This window comes from Schistocerca nitens, chromosome 2 (assembly GCF_023898315.1).
Source record: "Schistocerca nitens isolate TAMUIC-IGC-003100 chromosome 2, iqSchNite1.1, whole genome shotgun sequence".
In the NCBI taxonomy this organism is placed as follows: domain Eukaryota; kingdom Metazoa; phylum Arthropoda; class Insecta; order Orthoptera; family Acrididae; genus Schistocerca; species Schistocerca nitens.
In genome coordinates this window covers 192,797,942-192,817,943 of record NC_064615.1, presented here as the reverse complement: position 1 = coordinate 192,817,943, position 20,002 = coordinate 192,797,942, and the positions used below count along the sequence as shown (strand labels likewise).

Below are 20,002 nucleotides of genomic sequence, written 5' to 3'. Positions count from 1 at the left end.
ATTCTTCCACTGACTTTCAGCGGAGATTTCGCTTTTCCTGCAATTTGTTCTGCGTGATCATACCATTTGAGATCGCTCCCTTAGATGTTTACTGTTCATACTGTTTCTAGTGACTTTTCATAATCTGTGCAATCGAACAGTAGTGCATCTCTCATTTACGTACAATATGTTACATTTATTCATTCCATTGTGATTGTCTTTTCGCAAGATATACGTTGGGTGGAAGGGATACGTATGTTGACTCTTGTAGGTACGTACGTTCTCAGGATTTTAACAGTGAACTACACCGTGGTGCAGAACGTCTCTTTTGTAGCGTTTGCCACTGGAGTAGAATGAGCATCTGCGCGTTGCTTTCGTGCTTACTAAATGGACATGTGGCGAAACGCGCTACTCTTACTTTGATCTTCTCCATTTCCTGAATAAAGCCCATCGGGAATTATCCCAGACCGCTGAGAAATGTTCCGAGTATAGTATTCGGGTTCCGAAGAACAGGCTACCATTGCATCATTTTCAAAATGACCTGAAGGGAAATAGAAGAAGATGAAAACTCAGAACAAGCTGGAAATACAGCATCCGAGACGAAATGAAGAGGCGGAACATTAAACACGAAAATGATTATGATGGTGATTATTATTATTATTATAAGATACCACGGGTGCACGATACGGAGGTCTTCAGCGTCCAATGAAAGCCAAATATGAGGTCGAGGGACAAGATAAAACTCGTTGGAAGAGGAGTATTTGACAATGCTATGGATGCCACGCTTAAGGTAAAAGTAGATATTAAATATATATCGAATGTCTACGAACACAGTCCACTCTTCATGGAAATAAATCTTCGCTCTTGAAAACAAAGTTGAAACACGAAAGAACCAACACCAGAATTTGAAGCTACGTTGGAGACGAGTAAAATCTTCTATCTAATTTCTTTCCCGAAATGGGTGTCGAAAGAGAGAACAGACGCAATAAATGGTTGTGGTGATGGCTGTAGTAGTAGTAGTAGTAGTAGTTGTTGTTGTTGTTATGAGGCGGGGTGGTAGTGATGGAGTACGTCAATGTTTGCAGTCAATTCAACAATTTGCTGCAGCACTGAGCCGTAGTAAATAATTTCAAGTAAATAAGAGGAAATCACTGTGACCATAGCTCAGCAACAATTTACCAATCAATCATTTGTAAAAAAAAAATTAAAAACATTTGTACGAGTTGCTAAAAGACAAAGCAGATATCTTCTGTTGCCAGTCAGTCTGTCAACACGCAATGTCCCTTGCTTATCGTGTAGTCTGTTAGCACAAGAGTTAACGTCTGTTCAGAGCGCTCCTGCAATGAAGTGGCACACAAATGTCTGCAGGAGGCCGTGCTGGGGGAACCGGACGACGATGCACATCTGGCGCCCAAGTGGGCTGCGGAAACCGCCAAATGGCGTCCCCAATCTCTGCTTTCACCTCTCGGCGTTGCGAGCGGGCGAGGCTGCAGGGGAACAGACTCCGGCAGGCAAAAAGGAACGAAAGGACCAAGGCCGCAGCCAGCGCTGGTGGCGGCCGGGTGGGCACGAGATTTAAATGGACTACATAGCGCATCACAAAAAAAGCGGGAGAAAAGGGCAGGGGGAGACGATGCTTCCTACAGCTCTGGTGCAGTCCTCCCCAGCCGCGGTCGGCCAGCCCCATCCGCCAGTATCGTGTAGCCACGTAAAGCAGCCGCTGCCATAGCTGTGCTGAACCACTGGGAGCACTGATGCCCGAAGCCGTTTGAGAGCAAACGGAAATTAAATTATTATTATTATTTCCGTATCGAGGGCAGTACAATACAAATATTTACAAATTCGAAACAATGTACAAGAAATATACAGGACTTTGTATATATAAAATTGATTTTGAGGCCCAGAATTCGGCATTGTTCATTGCTGGAACATTGCTGAAGTCAGGTCATCCAGTGTGCACGCGTCAGGCAACTTCGGGCAGATCACGAGGTGTTCAGCATTCTGTAGTTCTCCACATTCGCAGGTTGCATCCTCAGTAATGCAGCCCCACCTCTTCAAGTTTTGTTTGCACCGTCGATTCCCGACTTCAGCATAGGACATAATGCTTCACTTCCCAACACGGAGTGCCTGGAATCGTGCCCTTTTTATTCTTTCCAAACTCTACCGCTGTTCTTCGGCTAATGCCGGGAGTGGTATGCCTATATGGTGGTAGATTTTTTAAACTGGAGTTGGTCATAGGCAGCCAGTTATATTGCGGCCTAAGCCCGTGCCTGGTGTGTGCGTAGTTTGCCAGACTTGTGCTGCATATTACACACACACACACACACACACACACACACACACACACACAGAGAGAGAGAGAGAGAGAGAGAGAGAGAGAGAGAGAGAGAGAGAGTAGACGTACGATGAACATACGGTTGAGCCCTCAACGCGCTGTTAGTGAGATTGCATACACAAGATGTTTCAAGGATGACTTCAAAACTTTGAAAATTCGTATAAATTAATTCACAGTAGTGTCAATTTGAAGGGAAATACATCAAGATTTATCTCACGTAGTTCGCTAGTGCCAAATCGCAACGTAAGGAGCGCTAGCGGCAATTGCGATGAAGATGGCTGCTTTCACTGGACACCAATCATGCTAACTGTGTGTTTTGGTTTGAAGATTCGAAGTCGCCGACAACAGTTCAGCGTAATTTCCATACCAAGTACGCTAAAGATCCTCCTAGTAGGCCTACAATTTATGAGTAGCATCATAAATGTTTAGTAGAAACAGGGTGCTCGGTAAGACATGGGAAATCATCAGATCGTCCAAGCACATCTGACGACGACGTTGAGCGATTGAGACAACGTTCGTCAACAGCCCTACGAAATAGACCCGACCTGCACCTCGCAAACTGCAAGTCCCACATACGACTGTTTGTCGTTTATTGAGAAACCGTTTGCACTTGAAACGGGTACATGTACAGTGGGTACACGATTACTTTGACTCCTGTGATTACGATACCATGTGCTCCAGTAGGACTGTTACCAGGCTATGGAAGAATGCAGGAAAGACATACGGACTGACGGAGACAGAGAGAGAGAGAGAGAGACACTCTCTCTCTCTCTCTCTCTGTGTGTGTGTGTGTGTGTGTGTGTGTGTGTGTGTGTGCGCGCGCGCGCGTGCGTGTGCACGCGCGCGCGTGGGGGGGGAGGGCAGCAGAAGAGGGGAGCTGCGCGTCAGTAGAAAGCACTGTGGTGTGCCCGTAACACGACAGCCAGCCATGCCAGCCGGAAGCGCTAAATCACCTCCGGAAGTGACGGCCGAAAGAACGCGGCAGAAGCAGGATCAAAAAACAAACAAAAAATGAAAAGCGCGGACACCAGCAGGCAGAAATCAGCAGCGCGACATTACGACACGAGAGCACTGCAAACTCCAAACCTGCTGATTCTAGTTGCCTCAAACCCCTTCAAGCTCTTTCCACTCGTTATAGACTCTCCACGTACAAAGTGTAGTTGGAATAAAAGTATTTGCAACATTCATGAAAGAAAAAAAGACGTAAATAATCTGCGTAAAATTGAAAGTTCTTCCTCTTCCTGGACAGTTATAAACCACCCCCCCCCCTCTCTCCCAAAAAACTAAAGTGGAAATTATACGCACGGGTAAAAACATATACTGCGAAGGGCTTGTCAGCTACAAAGAGCCACTAAAGGAAATTGTGCAGGCAAGAGGAAGAAGGCAGCTTGGTACGCCATGTAGCAGTAAGGAAGAAGTACAGGACAGAGGAAATTGGAGTGCGTCCAGTCGGTGTCAGCCGGAAGACGGATATACCAAAGAAGATAGTCCTACCTTAAGCTTACAGGCATTTAAAATCATGGAAATCTTTGAACTCCTGTTTTGCAACACTTCCTCAATTATAGTTCCGTGCTGGTCACGGCATTTTTTGGTCCACTGAAACGTAGACAACTGTATTCTATCTATACTCTGCGAACCATTCTGAAGTGTATGGCAGAGAATACGTCCCACTGTACGAGCCATTAGGGCTTTTTCCCGTTCCGTTCAAGTACGAAGCGCGGGAAAAACGATTGTTTAAATGCCTCTGTGCGTGCTGTAGTTAATCTAATCTTATCTTCACTATCCCTATAGGAGCTATGTGTGGGGGTGGTTGTATATAGGATAGTCATCATTTAAAGCCGGTTCTTGAAACTGTTAGTAGAGTTTATTGGGGTGGATTGTTTCAGTCTATCTTCAAGAGTATGACAGTTCAGTTCTTTCAGCATCTCAGAGATTCTCTCCCACGGTTCAAACAAATCTGTGATCATTCGTGCTGCCCTTCTCTGTATACGTTCAATATCCTCTGCTAATCGTATCTGGTATGGGTCCTATACACTCGGGCAATATTCTACGATGGGTCGCCCGAGCGTTTGGTAAATAATCTCCTTTGTAAAAACGGTTCAAATGGCTCTGAGCACTATGGGACTCAACTGCTGTGGTTATCAGTCCCCTAGAACTTAGAACTACTTAAACCTAACTAACCTAAGGACATCACACACATCCATGCCCGAGGCAGGATTCGAACCTGCGACCGTAGGAGTCCCACGGTTCCGGACTGCGCGCCTAGAACCGCGAGACCACCGCGGCCGGCAATCTCCTTTGTAGACTTATTGCATTTCCCTAGTATTCCACCAATAAACCGAAGTCTGCTACCTGCTTTACCCATGACTGAGGGTATATGATAGTTCCCCTTCATGTCTCGAAAGTGTTACGCAAAAGTATTTGTATGAGTTTACAAATTCCAACTGTGACTCGCTAACACTATATTGATAGGATTCTACATTTTTCTTTCAATTTTGTGATGCGCACAACTTTGCATTCTTTAACATTTAAAGCAGGATGCCAATCATTGTACCACTTTGAAATGTTAATGTCGGGCAGAATATTTGTACAGCTTCGTTCAGATTGTACTTCGTTATAGATAACTGCATCATCTGCGAATACTCTGAGTTTATTACTAATATTGTGTCCGCCCCTGGTAGCTGGGTGGTCAGCGCGACGGAATGTCACATCTAGCAGCCTGGGTTCGATTCCCGGCTGGGTCGGAGATTTTGTCCGCTCAGGGACTGGGTGTTGTGTTGTCCTTATCACCATCATTTCATCCCCATCGACACGCAAGTCGCCGAAGTGGTGTCAACTCGAAAGCCTTGCACCACGCGAACGTCTACCCGACGGGAGGCCCTAGCCACACGGCATTTCCATTAATATTGTCCATAAGATCATTAATATACATCATAAACAGCAAAGGACCCAACACACTGCCCTCGGGTAGACTCAAAGTCTCTCCAACCACGATAACATGCTGCATTTTACATTCCACAAAACCCCCAATTCAGTCACATATTTCGTGTGGTATGTACACTTGATGAAAAGCGTATGTGTGGTACTGAGTCAAATGCTTTTCGGTAATCGAGACAGTGCAAATGCCTGATTGATCCATGACTTTTAAGATGCCATGTGAGAAAAGTGCACGTTGTGTTTCACACGATCTGTGTTTTCGAACTCCTTGCTGCTTGGCAAGGATGAGCTCGTTCTTTTCGAGATACCTCATTATGTTTGGTTCGAATGGTCTACGCACTATGGGACTTAACTTATGAGGTCAACAGTCCCCTAGAACTTAGACCTACTTAAACCTAACTAACCTAAGGACATCACACACATCCATGCCCGAGGGCAGGATTCGAACCTGCGACCGCTCATTATGTTTCAGGTCAAAATATGTTCTAAGATTCTACAACAAATGGATGTCAAAGATACTGGTCGGTAGTTTTGTGAAACTTCTACTACCATTCTTGTAGACAGGGGTAGGCTGTGTTTTCTTTCACCTGCTGGGCACAGATTTTTGTTCGAGGGATCTACAATAGGATACAGTTAACAGAGGGACTAACTCGGTCGCGAACTGGGGAGATATTAAAAATGTCAGACACTGTCAGACGATTAACTCATATTCTAACCCTATTTATATGAACGTCGGACCAGCATAATAAACAGTGCCCTGTGCCAAGAATGAAAGCTTTTCTTTTCATCTGCCTAGACATTTCTATGATTTATGTTAGGAGTAATTAAGTGGGTGCTCTCTGACTATCGCCAAAGATCTCAGAAGTCGTCACAAACTTTTTTGGAGTTGCCACATAGAATGTACCAGACAGCCAAAATTGACGTGGGCCAGATAATGTTTGTACGTCTGACACTAAAACCGTGCGCTGCACTGCCACACTTAGCTGGAATCTTGCTTTTCGAGTGCAAGGCTCTGACTGACTGAACCATCCGTTGCATACCTATTAACTTAAATTTTCTTACAGTAACTGAATTGTACAGAAGGGATAAGCAACCACAGTAACTTAATACACTATATCAGATGAGCAAATCAGGATACAACCTAACTTTTTTTTTTAATTGTATCAGTTATATGTTAAAGCGGAAGTTAAGTGGACCTGAAAAGGATGGCAGAAGACACGAAGCATAGGGAGTTCCCATGGGAAAACCAGCCTTTGGGTAGAACACTAATGATGACGACATGTTAAAGACCAGTATTTTCTTCTATAAAGCTAATTGCGACACAAATTTAAGAGCTTTTTTCACTTGTTGTATGCTGTGAAAGAAAAAAACAATAACTGCTGCAGAAGATGGCAACCCAAACACATGTTGAAGTTTTTGACAGAGCCCCTGAGCAATCTTTCATTAACGAGGATTAGAAACAAAGTGAAACGACCAGTTATGAAATTCGTTGCTACAAAATGGACTTACTAAAGAAACCTATAACAAAAAATGAATGTCAAAATACACAAAGCTGAGATACTACAACACAGTTTTCAAACCAGAATGTTTTTATGTGGCTGAAAATCATTTCAGACAGGAGAGACACTGAAAAAATCCAAATGAGAAAACGGAAAGTCATCATTCAGCCGATATAACTCCTACATCATGCCTGTCATGCAGGGTAGGCTACACATTATTCAGATATTTGACCCTGACACACAGACCACCAATCAAAGAAGGTCCATAAAGTAGGCCTATACTACTCCAACACAACACACCTATCATTCAGGATAACCTACATGTCACATGACATAAAACAATTTCTTAGTCCTGACATGTAGGCTGCCCTGCAAAGCAGACTGATTTAGCAGGCTGACACTGTTCCTACACAACATGCCTGTTATGCAGGACAGCCTGTATGCCAGGACTAGAAAGGAAATGTTTTAGCCTGTATTTCCATTACTATTGGGGCTAGAAGTTTATAAACCCCACAATGTTTACTTGTGACGAGACCTTCTATTTCTATGCCAAATTTGATTGAAATCAATTGAGTAGTTTGGGAGAAGCTGCTAGACACACACACAATTGAAATGCTAACAATTTTTTGGGCACTTGAAAAAAGTTAGGCCAGTCACAATAACTAGACAGGTTGTAGAATTTTACAAAAGTGTCAGCAGTAACACTAAAAACAAACGGTAAACTGCATAATGGCAGTAACAGAATACCTGAAGGGAGCAGAAATAATCCAAGTCTGTGTATGATACAGAAAAAATGTCGAACAGAAAATTCACAACTGCACAACTGGCCTGCCAGAAAATCTCAAGAAGACCAGAACAACTTGGCCTGACAGACAGAATGGAGTCCATTGTAGAGAATGTAGGTAATACTAGCACAAAGTAAAGCAAAAAAACCACCTGTGAAAATTACCTTTATTGTATCTCGCATCCTCCAGCAGAGCCCAAACGTGAATAACAACAACAAAGTGAAAATAATGATTCCACATAAAATGCAGAAACCTACAAAAATGTCAATAGAACAAACACAACATTTCTGTTGTAGCACATGGGTGACAACTATCGTACTAAATTCACGGGCAATGACAACTCCACTGTTACAGAAAATTATGTCCAAAGACAGAACCTTAGTTTCAGAGCGAAAATATATTTATTAAGTAACAGTGTTACTATGATTGTGGCTCCACTGAAAACGGAGAAACTTGTTAGCCGCCGACGACAAAATGGAAAAGTAAGAGAGATTACGCTTTAACGTCCCGTCGATGACGAGGTCATTAGGGACTGAGCACACGCTAGGACTGGGGAAGGAAACCGGCCTCTTCCCTTTCGCAACAACGACACCGCCATTTGCCGTAATACTTTTCGCGAAACGGCGGAAACCTCGGTGTGGATGGCTGAACGGGGGTTTCAAGAGCTACCTTTCCGAATGAGAGTCCAGCGTCTTAATTACTGCACCACCTGCCTCGGTTCGGACAAATTGAGCATTTGGGAAAAAAAAGTGTCGATACTCCCCAGCACTCCTCTGAGAAAGTGCAGGCTTTTAAGAAATGAGAAAGCATTTAAGTAGACACGCCTGCTCGAATGGTCCCACTGCGCAGTGTAAAAAACCGCCTGCCTGTCCCGTTCCATTCCAAACCGTTCAACTCGCCGATCTGTGACGTGAAAGGCTTCGCTTCGCGGCCCTGGCCGAGATTTCGGGACGATATCCTCTGGAGACTGGGGTATCAGACCGCGGAGATCGATTATGCGGCACAATGGACCGCGAACAGCGGTCGCCGAACTCCACGCCCTCCGGGAAGAATTTCTCCGCCACGGCTCGTGCGCGTCGCGTCCGTAGTGACCCCTCGAGCATATCAAGGCTATAGCTGTCTGCCGCTAGTACTCTGTGGTGAAGTGAGCTCGTCCCACTCCTACAAGGCGACCGCGCCTACTCGTTGATCAGCAATTTTGTCCAAATTTATAGTAGATGCAGGGCTCGGCCAGAAATGAAAGTGGCAGAAGTGGGATCTCCAGATAGCGAAGTGGGATCTCCAGATAGCGAAGCGTTTAGACAAAATAGCAATTTTGGCGCGGATCGAGGGAAGCACGAGCAATTTACGTTAGCGTAGCCGCCAGGCACAGCGGGAAGAGTACGGAGCAGCAAGCCGAGGATCGTTGGTCTAGTCCGTATTTGGAAACTAGATTTTCAATTTTCACTTTACTTACAACTTTACAACGTAAATAAACCTAAATAATGCTCACTGTATGTATTTCTTAATATTGTGATAGTAACATCAAAGGCGAAGACAAAGGTAAATGTAGGATTGCAGTTAAATTTACAGGAAGCGGTTGTAAGCTACACAAGAGAGCTTCATAAACGAAACTAGATACTTCTATTACTTTACTGCTGATTATTTACATATGCTGGGGTGATATTCATCATAAAAGAGGTGAAGAAATAACTGTCTTGGCATCTTTTACACATTATACACGCAGCACTTTTACAATTAGATGTTTGTTTAAAGGCTTCTATAGAGAGAATAAGGAAAGGCAAACCTACGTTTCTAGCATTTGTAGACTTAGAGAAAGCTTTTGACAATGTTGACTGGAATACTCTCTTTCAGATTCTGAAGGTGGCAGGAGTAAAATACAGGGAGCGAAAGGCTATTTACAATTTGTACAGAAACCAGATGGCAATTATAAGAGTCGAGGGGGCATGAAAAGGAAGCAGTCCTTGGGAAGGGAGTGAGACAGGGTTGTACCCTCTCCCCGATGTTATTCAATCTGTATACTGAGCAAGAAGTAAAGGAAACAAAAGAAAAATTCGGATTAGGAATTAAAATCCATGGAGAATAAAAACTTTGATGTTCGCCGATGACATTGTAATTCTGTCAGAGACAGCAAAGGACTTGGAAGAGCAGTTGAATGGAATGGACACTGTCTTGAAAGGAGGGTATAAGATGAACATCAACAAAATCAAAACGAGGATAATGGAATGTAGTCGAATTAAGTCGGGTGATGCTGCGGGAATTAGATTAGGAAATGAGACACTTAACGTAGTAAAGAAATGGCAAGGAAAGGGTTTTTTAAAGAAGAGAAATTTGTTAACATCGAGTACAGATTTAAGTGTCAGAAAGTTGTTTCTGAAAGTATTTGTATGGAGTGCAGCCATGTGTGGAAGTGAAACGTGGACGGTAAATAGTCTGGACAAGAAGAGAATAGAAGCTTTCGAAATGTGGTGCTACAGAAGAATGCTGAAGATTAGATAGGTAGATCACATAACTAATGAGGAGGTATTGAATAGAATTGTGGAGAAGAGGAGTTTGTGGCACAACTTGACTAGAAGACGGGATCGGTTGGTAGGGCATATTCTGAGGCATCAAGGGATCACAAATTTAGAATTGGAGGACAGCGTGGAGGGTAAAAATCGTAGAGGGAGACCAACAGATGAATACACTAAGCAGATTCAGAAGGATGTAGGTTGGAGTAAGTATTGGGAGATGAAAAAGCTTGCAGAGGATAGAGTAGCATGGAGAGCTGTATCAAAACCGGTCTCAGGACTGAAGACAACAACAGAGAGAATACTTTGTTTACCACCAAAAAAGATTCTATCTCATCGCACCGTCTGGCAGAAAACCACATGTAACGCATCACTTCGCCAAACATTGCAGAGGATAGCTGATGATGTACGATGGAATGTATTTTGATGCAAACTTCTCGCGATGTGGTTTCTTTTTATCTCTCAATGGACCGATATAACCTGCTCCGGAAATCTGCTGGGGTGTGCTCAAAGGTCAAAATTAAACTAACGGAATACGCTGTCCTGTACGCTTTAATTACAATTGTTTCTTGGTGAGTTATTTGTACATACGTCGTGAAGGTTTTAAATACGATCACTGCTTCGAAATTTATTTGCAATCCAAAGTTTCCCTTTGGCTTTCCTTTTATCCGTTTAGTCAAAATATAAATACATAAAATATATTGAGCAATGTTTCGGTTTATTTGCAGTTAAACGTAAAAACTGAAAATAATAATAAAAAACGTTTCCACATATGTATTCGACCTCACGACCCTCTGATTACCGGTCTGTACTCTTTCCCCTATGCAAACGGAGCTCCCACCTGTCACTTTCATTCTGTCCGGGTCTTTCTTATACCATACATTTGGACGAAATCGGTGATGAAGTGTAGACTCGCTTCTCTTGTGGCCCAGGTGCCTTAAACTACACCCTCGAATAGCCTGAAATTACAAGCTGGAATATTTTCAGATTAGGCAAATCGGCGTAAAATTACGAGGAAACTGACATGACTGAGACTGAATACCTAAGAAGGATAGAAAAACTGCTATCGAATCTCACGAGGCATTAACATACTGACTTTGTATGTTGTGCAGTTCAGCAGTTAATCGACACGAGGAACTAAGCCTCGTCCCGAATAACGCAGGTCCGGAGGCTCCGACACGCTACTGTAGGAATCGGAAACCCCAACAGCGCTGGTCACACAGTTCGCATGAATGATGCGACGTCCACGCGTCACGCGCCGCCCTTTTGACTTGGACCCTTTCCATGCCAGCTTATCTATACTACTGTACACGTAGCCACGCTACCCCCTGAGAGAACAAACAGTCTGGCTTCTCAGCATCCTGGCTGACGGTAATTTTCACTCGTAGATGCACACACTGTGCAGAGTTATAACTAGACCTTGGATTTTTGGTAAAAACCTACATTGTTCCTCATTAAATAAAGGCAATAAAAGTTGTACATAGTACACGCGCAAACAAAGTTGACACTCGGCGCGGTGGCTGATGGGAGCGACCGTAAAGACATTTCCCATTTATTGTCGCTCCCATCAGCCACAGTGCCGAGTGTCAACTTTGTTTGCGCGAACAATACACGAATTACGCCAATTTATAACCGAAAACGCTAGTTTTGTAGCACCTAAATATACCTAATTTCATGTTGGTACCTGAAAAAATCCAATGAAATATTTTATGACTAACATTCTCTCGTGGTTTACCCAGCTAATAAGAACGCAAAAATATTTTATCAATTATTGTAACTTTATAGTACCTAAAATATCTAATTTCATATCAGAACCTGATAGTATCTAATTAAAAAAAAACAGTCAAAATTTGTACGACTAAAACTACTCTTCTGGTCTTCCCGGCTACTTAGAAAACAGTAACTGAATAATAATTGGTTGGTTTGCTTGCGTGAACGCCATTCGTGGTCAGACGACGACAGCATAGGCCAGCTTATTCCAGCCCGCCCTGCTCCGCATGGTTTTGTCCGACGCTGTGAGCCGTCAAATGGGCCGGCAGGGCACGGAGGAGCCTTGTGATCTGTCACCGGCGCATTTCTGTCCTGTCGGAAATGCCTGTTTAAAGCATCTGCACTGTCTTCATGCAGTCGGTCAGCTTGCTGCTTGGATGTGGTGAAATACGAGGTGCATTCAAGTTCTAAGGCCTCCGATTTTTTTTCTCCGGACTGGAAAGAGATAGAAACATGCGCATTGTCCATACGTCCCAGAGATGGCAGCACCGTACGGCAGATGGAATTTTACCGCCAGCGGCGAGAATGAGAACTGTTTTAAATACTTAAAATGGCGACGTTTTCCTTACTTGAACAGCGTGCAATCATTCGTTTTCTGAATTTGCGTGGTGTGAAACCAATTGAAATTCATCGACAGTTGAAGGAGACATGTGGTGATGGAGTTATGGATGTGTCGAAAGTGCGTTCGTGGGTGCGACAGTTTAATGAAGGCAGAACATCATGTGACAACAAACCGAAACAACCTCGGGCTCGCACAAGCCCGTCTGACGACATGATCGAGAAAGTGGAGAGAATTGTTTTGGCGGATCGCCGAATGACTATTGAACAGATCGCCTCCAGAGTTGGCATTTCTGTGGGTTCTGTGCACACAATCCTGCATGACGACCTGAAAATGCAAAAGTGTCATCCAGGTGGGTGCCACGAATGCTGACGGACGACCACATGGCTGCCCATGTGGCATGTAGCCAACCAATGTTGACGCGCAACGACAGCATGAATGGGACTTTCTTTTCGTCGGTTGTGACAATGGATGAGACGTGGATGCCATTTTTCAATCCAGAAACAAAGCGCCAGTCAGCTCAATGGAAGCACACAGATTCACCGCCACCAAAAAAATTTCGGGTAACAGCCAGTGCTGAAAAAATGATGGTGTCCATGTTCTGGGACAACGAGGGCGTAATCCTTACCCATCGCGTTCCGAAGGGCACTACGGTAATAGGTGCATCCTACGAAAATGTTTTGAAGAACAAATTCCTTCCTGCACTGCAACAAAAACGTCCGGGAAGGGCTGCGCGTGTGCTGTTTCACCAAGACAACACACCCGCACATCGAGCTAACGTTACGCAACAGTTTCTTCGTGATAACAACTTTGAAGTGATTCCTCATGCTCCCTACTCACCTGACCTGGCTCCTAGTGACTTTTGGCTTTTTCCAACAATGAAAGACACACTCCGTGGCCGCACATTCACCAGCCGTGCAGCTATTGCCTCAGCGATTTTCCAGTGGTCAAAACAGACTCCTGCAGAAGCCTTCGCCGCTGCCATGGAATCATGGCGTCAGCGTTGTGAAACATGTGTACGTCTGCAGGGCGATTACGTCGAGAAGTAACGCCAGTTTCATCGATTTCGGGTGAGTAGTTAATTAGAAAAAAAATCGGAGGCCTTAGAACTTGAATGCACCTCGTATTTCACAGCGACAGTGTATTTGTGGAAAGTCAAGGATGCCGAAAATAGCCAGCTTTAAATCATCTCCGATCCGCCAGTGGTTACAAGAATTTCCTGATTTCTCTACGGTTCGAAAAGTAATTCACTGCAATGTGTGGAACAAAGACGTAAGTATAATGTTAACCTTTTATCTGCTACGCTCACTCAGAGAACAGTGATGCCACTGTTTTTCCCGAGTTAACTTGCACCAGACACATGCGAATGCAAAAATATTGTTTAGAAATGATTAGTGTAGGTTAATTTTGTTAAGTAGATCTTGTACGTAAATTCTTCCACAAAGTATTTCTCATTTCTTTTTGTTTTAGGTACGTTATGAAGAACAGAGGTCGCATTTAAGTCAGCACGTTGCAGGGATTAAACACCAGGCAAATTTAAAAAATAAATCAAACTTAAAACAAACGTTTCTAACTAATCCAAATGCAACAAACAAAAACAAATTTCATCCTTACCTGTGTCAAGCCATTGTTGCAGCAAACATACCATTCAATGCAGCTGAAAATAGCCAGTTCAAAAGTTTTCTACAGAAATACTGTCACTGCAGCATTCCATCAGAATCCACACCGAGAAATAACTATTTAGATACTTTACATGAAAATACATTGAGCAGGGTAAGGGAAGATATAGGCGATTCATACATGTGGATCTCGGTCGATGAGACAGGTGACAGAGAAGGTCAGTATGTGGCTAATTTGATTGTTGGAAAATTAGATCCTGACAACCGCTCTCTGCCTCATCTGATCTGCAGCAAGGAGTTAAAGACTAACCAAGAAACAATTGCTTACTTTGTTAATAAAGCACTCAAACTACTTTTCCCCCTACAGTCTAGACGAAAATAAAGTACGTGTAATCCACATTGTTGCAGCTGTATACATGATTGTTGGTATTAAATTCTTGAAAGTATTTTACCCAGCCTTGCTCATGCCATGAATCGTGTAGCTGAGACGAAATGTCTCAAATTTCCACATGTAAATAAGCTAGTTTCAACCATCAAAAAGGTTTTTATTAACGCACCACACGAACCCAGTTATTTCGAGAGGAACTTCCCAACGTACCACTTCCACGAGAATCCATACTTACTCCGTGGGGAACGTGGCTAGAGGCCGTGAAATATTACAGCCAGCATTTGGAAGACATTAAGAACATTGTTCTTTAATTGCGGGAGGTTTCAATTAGCATTATTTCAGCTAAAGATCTTCTGAAGGACCCAACAATTTCCAACGACACTGCATACATAAAATCTCATTACGCATTTTTGGTCCCTATTATCAAAGCTGTGGAGTATTCAGGGAAACCAGTCTACACGCAACTGCGATTGGTAGAAGAGATAACAGAAAAAAATCAACTTTGTCCCAGGTTCTATTGGTACTAAAGTTAGTGCTGACCACCCTCTACACAGTGGCTGACATCTTATTAGGTAAATCAACAGAACATCAGTGTGCGGTCCCATTGCGCCTAATACCGTCATTTAAATATGCTGCGGTGACATCTGTTGAGGCAGAAAGCTCATTCTCTGCATATAAGATGCTAGTAACAGACAAGAGATACAGCTTGTCAATGGAAAAGCTGGAGAAAGTGTTAGTTATTTACTGTGACTATAATTACGGTCATAGACAACAACATACTGCAGATTTTTGTCAATCTATTTATCTTTTTAGAACATAATATGTCAGGTTTTTGTTAGCTATTTAATGATTTTTATAACCTATTTTTTTAAGTGACAGACCCTATTTTAGGTATGTAATTTACGAGTTTTAGAACCTAAAAGGCTGAGGTGTAGTTATAACTATCAAAATAGTCGCGACCACATTTTCGACAAGGGGATGGAACATTAACAACTCTAGTATCTCTACAGGGGCTAAAATGTGTCATTATCAGTCGTTTAAGCATACTTCTTCCCTAACACATCTAATTCAAGTAAATCCCAGCGACCTATGAGTGGGGCAGGGGGTGGGTTCCCCATGTGGAATATTAAGGTGAAGCTTTGCAGTTCCGACACAGTCTTGCAATCAAGGAGAAAAAAAATCTCATTTCTGACAATAGACTCCCTGTAAAAATATGAAAGTCTATTATTTGCGTGTTCTAAGAGTGTAAAGTCGATACCTTCCTTACATATGCAATGTACCTGTCACACACTCTGACCGTCACTTGGGCGACAAAGAAGACCTCTACAACGTAAGACGATAGCTGTTAAGTACAGTCGTCATAGAAGCCTACCCTTTGATACAACCCTGCTGAAATAGGGAGCTTCTCCCGAACTATGCAAACCCTGTGAAAAAGAAAAAGCAAGAATGCTATTTACAAGGGAAGGGTAACAGAGTTCTGCAAATTAAGCCGAGCTGGAAGTCAAACCTGGATCCCTGCTTATAAAGGAAAGATTTTACCGACTGAGCTATCCAGGCATGTCTGTCAACTCATTCTTACAGCACCAGCCCTGCCGGCTAGGAGTTGGCAAGCTTTTGTAAGAGTAATGACCGTGAAATACTGGGTTCTGGATTCGACTCCCGGTCCAGCACAGTTTCAATATGTGGCTGATTGCCACTGCGGCTACCATTAGTGTCATCAGTATAAAAGGCTGTTATGCTTTGCGAAAGGTCCGTTCTCCTGGAGAGAAATATGACCAGAGGAACTTCGCTATCGCAACCTTAACACTGTTATCCTGTCGCTCTGGTTCCGACTTCCTCCTGACGCAACTTCTGTTTCTGCGAATAAAGCGCAAGACATTCCGCGCGAATTTTTGAAACTGGGCGGCATAAATGCAAACTATTCAATAACAGAACATTGTCAAAGGGCCATTTCATTGTCTTCGTAAACAAAAGGGACGATGTCCATCTGTAGGAGCCATTGGGCAGTTCCGATGCAGAACAGCCTTCGTTTACCAGCTAAATGTTCATACCATCTACAATACCTCCTCAGGTCTCTGGGTAACCAAATACTTCCAGGCGAAAAAGAACATCGTAGTGCATAGGTTAAACGTAACTATGTTTCTTTCTCCTGTCTGCAAAACAAACCAATTTCTAATTCATGTCAAATACGGTACTTCCTAATCAATTTCCTCAGCTCCACATACAGTAGTTTCGACTACACTTTGCAAACAACAGTTGTGTGAACACTTGCGATTTATTATTTTCTCTCCGTAGTCTTATAACACCAGAGTTCCATAGCCCTTAGAAAATAGATGGAAGTATTCTCCCCGCAGTCCTTTTATTGGGAAAAGGAAACGAGCTTCTTCAAGAACGCATGCAGGGTTAAACGTCACTTCTTAGTCATCAAGTGCTATGCAGGTAACGCCTTCCACTATGTAATACGTGAAGTTATCTTTTCATTTCACTAGCTGAAGGAGCACGAGAAGAATGATTTTTGTACGTCCAGGTGTTTCAACGTCACGGTTGTACGGCTGGAGAATATTCGTAGACTCCGTCGTGAAAACCGACACTAAGTGGTTATGTGCAACTTTTCTCGTGATGTCGCATGCGTTTTCTACAGTCTGGCAGTAAAACTATCAAGCATTTTCGCTAATCTGTCAAGAGAAACAGGCCGGTGACCATAAGCAATGCTCTTCTTCGTAAAACCTCTATGTCCACATTGTAAGCTGAAGGAAAACCACAACTGTGCTTAAGTGTTTCGTCCACCATTCGGACAATTCCTTCCCCCCTCCCTTTCTGTTTCTTTTTAGTTGATGGACAACGGCGGTCTTGTTAAGACAACAACAGACCAACAGATCACATCGCTTGTACATCGGGAGCACCATGGAGAATACAGAAGAGCTTGAAAAGAATGTAACAATAAGTTCATTATCTAAAGCGTGTACCAAGCGCCTTCAAAGACAGCGATTTCAAAAATGGTTCAAATGGCTCTGAGCACTATGCGACTTAACTTCTGAGGTCATCAGTCGCCTAGAACTTAGAACTAATTAAACCGAACTAACCTAAGGACATCACACACATTCATGCCCGAGGCAGGATTCGAACCTACGACCGTAGCGGTCGCTGGGCTCCAGACTGTAGCGCCTAGAACCGCACGGGCACTCGGGCCGGCTGACAGCCATTTGACAAAAGCTGATTACCCATAATAAAAATCCTGACTGTCCCTCCGTCAAGCAACGCATCCCATATTCAAAGAAACTGCCTTTGTACCACGATACTTATGGTATTACCGAAAGAAATTCGAAGGGATTTTGAAGTTTATCCAATGATACATCACTGAAATGCTGAGGGGCACGGCTTGAGAAGGTCACAGAAAAAATTTGCTGTGAAGATAACTAAATACAAGACGTGTAAAACCTTCGGAACATTACACATGGTTTAACACAGCAACACTGGTTGCTCTGAGAAGATGGTCTGAATGCAACTGGAGACGAATCAAATGGAGGTTGCAACCGCCATCTTGCGCTATCCGTGGACGGGGACCCTCCGCGAAAAGAAACTTTAAACATCCGTCTTATCCGTTATCTGCATAAGGAAAGGAAAAGACGAGCGACGAATCACGCTGTGGACCTGGGCTTGGCACCGATGACGCATCACTGCAGCGATATTAGACTGCTTGCTTACCTGCTAGCGTGGAACACTGGCCTTCTAGCTGCTCGTGAAGGAAGGCTGGCTCCGCTGTCGGATTCGTTCACGATCGCACTCGCCGACGACACTTTACAGGGACGGACCACAAAGTGAGCCTATGTGGCAGCTGGCACCACAACTGCACGCACCGCGCGACTGCAATACCGTACGAACAGCAACAGGTGTCGGCGGCTCCAACTTGACTGACGCTCCTTCGGACAGCGGCCTGCCTGCAGCCTCGCGGCCCCCACCCGCACCCCAGGTTCACCCCCTCCACTCCGTCCCAGACGGCCCACGGCCTCACCGTTACCTGGCCCTCCGCCTTAGTCACGCTCCTGGGCCATGTGCTTTGCTGCGCTGAGGCCAGGCAAAAGCTACATTTCGTTACGTTACGTTATTCGCTGAACTTTCCTCTCTACATAAAACCCATGGAACCCATGAATTCCGAAGTAGTTCATCTGTCGCAATGGCTGGCGAGTGGTGAAGTGCCAATCTTTCGGTAAACTATTACTACTTTTTTTTCCTTCTTCCAGTGGGTGAGAACGTTCTGGCCAGGTCAACAGTCGAACACACGCTATATCGAGGAGCGTCTGTGTAACACGGGAAAAGCGCAGTCTTCAGTTATCTGTTGACAGATAACGTCACAGAGACATCGAAGATAGGGAAAAACCATGGGCCTTAACAAGTCAGTACTGTGGCGCCTGCTCTCCAAGTAATTGCCTTTGTGAACCACAGCTGATCATGTTATTAACTCCATGCCATTCCATACTATTACGCCAGGTGTTGGGGGGTCGTATGACTTAAGTTGTGCCGCAGGAGAGTGTCGTAGGACCGTTGCTATTCACAATATACATAAATGACCTTGCGGATGACATCGGAAGTTCACAGAGGATTTTTGCGGATGATGCTGTGGTATATCGAGAGGTTGTAACAATGGAAACTTGTACTGAAATGCATGGGGATCTGCAGCGAATTGACGCATGGTGCAGGGAATGGCAATTGAATCTCAATGGAGACACGTATAATGTGCTGCGAATCCAGAGAAAGAAAGATCCTTTATCATTTAGCTACAATATAGCAGTTCAGCAACTGGAAGCAGTTAATTCCACAAATTATCTGGGAGTAGGCATTAGGAGTGATTTAAAATGGAATGATCTTATAAAGTTGATCGTCGGTAAAGCAGATGCCAGACTGAGATTCATTGGAAGAATCCTAAGGAAATGCAATCCGAAAACCAAGGAAGGAGGATACAGTACGCTTGTTCGCCCACTGCTTGAATACTGCTCAGCAGTGTGTGCTCCGTACCAGATAGGGTTGATAGAAGAAATAGAGAAGATCCAACGGAGAGCAGCGCGCTTCGTTGCAGGATCATTTAGTAATCGCGAAAGCGTTGCGGAGATGATGAACTCCAGCGGAGACGCTCAGTAGCTCGGTATGGGATTCTGTTGAAGTTTCGAGAACATACCTTCACCGAGGAGTCAAGCAGTATATTGCTCCCTCCAACGTATATCTCGCGAAGAGACCATGAGGATAAAATAGAGAGATTAGAGCCCACACAGAGGCATATCGACAATCCTTCTTTCCACGAACAATACGAGACTGGAATAGAAGGGAGAACCGATAGAGGTACTCAAGGTACCCTCCGCCACACACCGTCAGGTGGCTTGCGGAGTATGGATGTAGATGTAGAAGGCGCGCACATACTACGACAACGCTGCGTTGTCCGAGATTTGCTTCATGTGTACGGGCGGCAAATCGGAGTCAAAAAAGCGGTTGCTCTTGGTTACGGTTCGGACTGCCAGCAGTTATATCATCAAAGCGTTAACGGTGGGTTGACCGTGCGACCTGTCTCCTAGCATGGCACCCAGGTCGAATATTCATCGGTTCAGTAGCGATTTGCTGTTTTTGTCGAA

At 44.0% G+C, this 20,002-nt stretch overlaps 1 protein-coding gene across 4 annotated transcripts in view; it reads right to left on the bottom strand.

The window, feature by feature from the left end:
- Positions 1 to 20,002, bottom strand: part of LOC126235881 (CD109 antigen-like) — a 565,987-nt gene that overhangs the window by 233,091 nt on the left and 312,894 nt on the right. For 3 of the 4 annotated variants that reach the window (XM_049944808.1, XM_049944805.1, XM_049944807.1), the window contains exon 1: positions 18,087 to 18,296. The exons of the other annotated variant lie outside the window; for it this stretch is intronic. The gene's annotated coding sequence lies outside the window, so the exon portion shown is untranslated. Of the gene's footprint in view, positions 1 to 18,086; positions 18,297 to 20,002 lie in introns of those variants that run through there. 4 annotated transcript variants of the gene reach the window in all.